At 36.9% G+C, this 4111-nt stretch overlaps 1 pseudogene; it reads right to left on the bottom strand.

The window, feature by feature from the left end:
* Nucleotides 1-264: 264 nt before the first annotated feature.
* The window catches only part of LOC137657952 (uncharacterized), a 21243-nt pseudogene continuing 17396 nt past the window's right edge, over nt 265-4111 (bottom strand).

The raw sequence follows: 4111 nt of genomic DNA on the forward strand, positions 1-4111 counted from the left end.
GACTTTCTGGTTAAGTTTAAACAGGACATAAATAAAGCGTATTCCAGTTCCTAAAACGGAATGACAAATCCACAGTCACTGACGTAAGCATTCGCAACAGAATCCAGTTCGGCTGCTGCCTTCAAGATTCTCAGCTTTTCAGACACGACTCCAAAGGCAGTGTCAATAGTTTTGGGAGTATCAGCAACCAAGTAGAAACCAAAAGAACCAGTTCTCCACGATTCGCTAGCCGGCCAGCCCACCATCAAGCCTGCCTTTGCCGGATGGCTGTATTCGTCCCCGTCGAAAATATCTTCTAGAATGGCCTTGCCTCCAGAGCCATCGTTATGTTCATAGTCTCCGCCGTAGAGGATGGCATGCCGCTTGTTCGAAGGCCACCCACTTGATGTTTCCTGATATTTATAGAAATTCGTGTTCATATATGATGGCCCTCTCTCTCCTGAACACAGCAAGATGGCCTGGTGACTCCTTGGGGTATTTCCAAAGAGATTTACAAAAACACGGCCTCTTCTTTCTCCTGCCCAACCGATGTCTAGGAAAATAGTAGGAGATTCGTCTGGTATCATTGCGGAGAGAGACTCAAACTGTAAGACAAATTAAGGTTAATATCTTTAGAAGTGTTGAGAACCCGCCCTCCCCAAAACATAGTTTTTTTCCTATCTATATATCTCTATGCATATGAAAATTTCCATATAAGGAAAACATAATGAATCGAAGGAAACAGAGTAAAAATAGCAAAGGCCAAAATTCACAACAAAATTTGCTTCAAGAATTGAACATTGTGAAAAGAGGATTATGGCATATTATGCTCAAAATTTAGAATATATCTCAAGCAAAAGTGATGCTGATGTTAACTTATATAAAAATGTAAATCAGGTTAGTGAAGCTAGGTTTGAATTTTGTGACCCTCTAAATGCAGTAAGTTACTTTTCTCCTAAATCTGTTGCTTTTTAACGTCATGTGTCCTTATCTAGGAACATCAAATGAAGGTACATTGCATTATGGAGAATTTAATTACATAGTACAGTAGAAAATCTATTATAATTACCATATGAGCTTTGTGATTCCGATTAAATAAAGCCGTTGGCCTTCAGGCTTAATGAGATAGTGGTAGTGGACAAAGGAATTATACACTATTATCTACATCTGCTCTTATGCAAATTCTCGAAAGAATATACTAAAGATTACTGCCAAACATATTGTGAACTATTATGGATTAAGAGGAAAATTAATTAATAAATAGCCTACAGTAATTTAAAAAAAATATTAAATAATAACATTCCAAGTATGTTATCAAAACATACATTGACACAGTATCCATGAAAAGAATATTAAGGCAATGCAGCTGAACATTTTGTACTACCTGATTATGAGGGTTACTGTTCCTTGCTTGAATTTGCAAAGTGCCCTTACCAAGGCAAGTTGACTTAACTTTTGGGTACCTCTTTTCTCTTGTTATGATAAGAGATTTTAATTTGGGTTACAGCAATGCTATTGCTTACTTCCAAAATCAAGATTTTGACAAGAGTCAGAAACTAGAATCAGAATTATATGATGATCAAATTCTCATGCTTCTAAGAAACAGATGTGTTTCGTTATCAGGTAGACAAATCATAACAAAATTGTTTCCTCTATCAAAGCCTAAAGCAGAAACACATCCCAGAGTAGAAAATTAAAAGCTCACTAACAGATATGCTTTGATATTAAAAGGAAATTCACCCTACTTTGAGAAGTATTTCCATATGGCATTTAGTGCAAACCAAGAACCGTCCACCAGGACATATAAAATTATCTGAATACAAATACTGTTTACCTTATGGACCAAAAGGGCCACTCCTTCATTGGGATACACATCTTCTCTGAGGCAGTGGACCAGGATTCCTTCATCTTCTAAGGACAGTTGGGCATATTGTTTACTTTCATTCCTCTCAAATATCCCATAAATTGGTGCACCAGCTTGTAAAAGGCTTATGATTTCCTGTTTGACATAAAAGTTCTATGAAAAATCATGAAGCAATAACCTTATTAGAACTGTACCTATTATAGATAATGCTTCCTGCTACTAAATCTTTTATGACCAACAACAGATGTGAGGTATTTAATGTTTTATGACTTCTTATTTATCAAACGATCTTAGAGGTCTGAATTATTTAAATTAATAAACAGATAAAGAAAATATTAATATTTCCAAGGTCTGAAAACAATTCTAAATGGTTAATAGACTGTTAATAGTTGGCTTCTCATAGCTTAAGGTCATAAACATGTTTAAAAAAGGCATTTCAAGATATTACATTAATTTTATTAGATTCTTCTAAAACAAGCTGTTTCAATATGTTTAATGCATTCAGAATAACACAATTTTACTTGCTATGAGATGATATTTTAATACTGAAATGTTACAATGAATGGATCATATAGTGAACTTACCTCCTTTTTACCTAAATGAATATTTGGAATAATGGAGACCTTTTCAGGAATTCTGCACGAATACTTGTCTATCACGCAGTTACAGGTACTTAGGGAGTCCATTGCATTTATGAGATCATTACAATTACTTGATCCCTTTATTCCTGACAAGGAATTCTTCAATGTGGAAATGACATTATTCGCTTCTCTTTTAGCATCTTCCTCCATAACCAGAATCTTCCTTAGCTCTGACAGATTATTCTCCACAATTGTCAGCTCCTGTCTTATTTCAACAGCTCGCTTTTCATAATGGCCAAGTATAATTTTCACTGGAACACATCCCCTGCTTATCCTTTCCTTAACTCTTGCTGCATTTCTCGCACATTTTCTTGCATTTTCCTTGAAAGATACTTTAAGAACCTTGACACCTTCCTGGGCATGAACTACAAAACACGAGTCTGAAACATCCTCGTTGTGCTCATCACTTGAACAAGAAGGGCAGCCCCATACATTACACATTAAACACACAAAGGAATAGGGATGACCATGGTCCTGGCAACAACCAGAAGCCTTACCCTCAACCACCAAAGGTTGGTCATCATCGCCAGCGGATGATTCCCTCTCCGTAAAAGGATCGTTATGATCGGAGTGTCTGGACTGTTGTGTATCTGGTCTGAAAACACTCTCCAGTGCAGAAATGTCGCTTTCATCTCCTTCCTCTTCGTAGTTAGGATTGAGTTCTTCAAAATGAATCAAGTCACCAGGATCAAGGGCATAATCCTTGCATTCCCTAGAGTTTTGCAGTCCATTGGTATCTAGCGGTTTAGACGGTCCAGCTACGTTTGTATCTGCTGGTTCACTGAATGGATTCATTAGGCCCAAATCTTCCTCAACAGGAGTACATAGGACAGTCTTTTCTTCATCCTCTAAATCTGAATCACTTGTGGCACATGTCACTAGTTTATCTCCGACATCAATACCCGACTCAACTGTTTTGTAAAATTTTAAGTTCTCTGAATTATAAGGAAAACCATTTTTAACCGTTTCATTATACCATTTCCCACTGGTGAAGACAGTAGGGAACTGAACAGCTTTTAGCTTGTGAGAATATTTTACACTCTCCTCAGGAATTTGATTTTGTTTTGCATTTATTCTTTTACGACGTCCATTTTCATCAACTAAGTTATATTGATTTTTATTTCCATCACTGTGCCTTCTTTCTCTCGCTTCGCCATGCCAGACCTCTAAATCTGCAACTGATGAGCTCTTCTTCATCCTTGTCTGAGAGGCAACTTTTCTTGGCCTAGCACCAGTGGAAGCTAGAGCCTTTCCTTTCCTTCGCATTACGGCATCATACGAACTGGAGTATTGTTCTCTTGTTTTCATTATGGCTGTTGTATAGAGGCATACTGGACATTTATTTTCCAATTTCAGGGTGTGCTTAATGCAATCTTTGCAAGAGCAATGGCCGCAGTCTAGCATTTTGGAAGTTGACTGCATGCTTGTATAAGTTCTCTGGCAAATTTCACATGTGAGTCGGTTACTGAGATGATTATCCTGGAAAAAAAGTCATTGAGAATTTTGTAAACAGTTTGACAGGTTTAAAAACTAAGTTGGGGTTATAAAAGAAAAAAATGAGAGTTTACAGACAAACACTGCAAAATATTTGAGAAATTCATATACTCATTCATATACCGTGTATATG

This window comes from Palaemon carinicauda, chromosome 1, assembly GCF_036898095.1.
Source record: "Palaemon carinicauda isolate YSFRI2023 chromosome 1, ASM3689809v2, whole genome shotgun sequence".
NCBI classification, from domain to species: domain Eukaryota; kingdom Metazoa; phylum Arthropoda; class Malacostraca; order Decapoda; family Palaemonidae; genus Palaemon; species Palaemon carinicauda.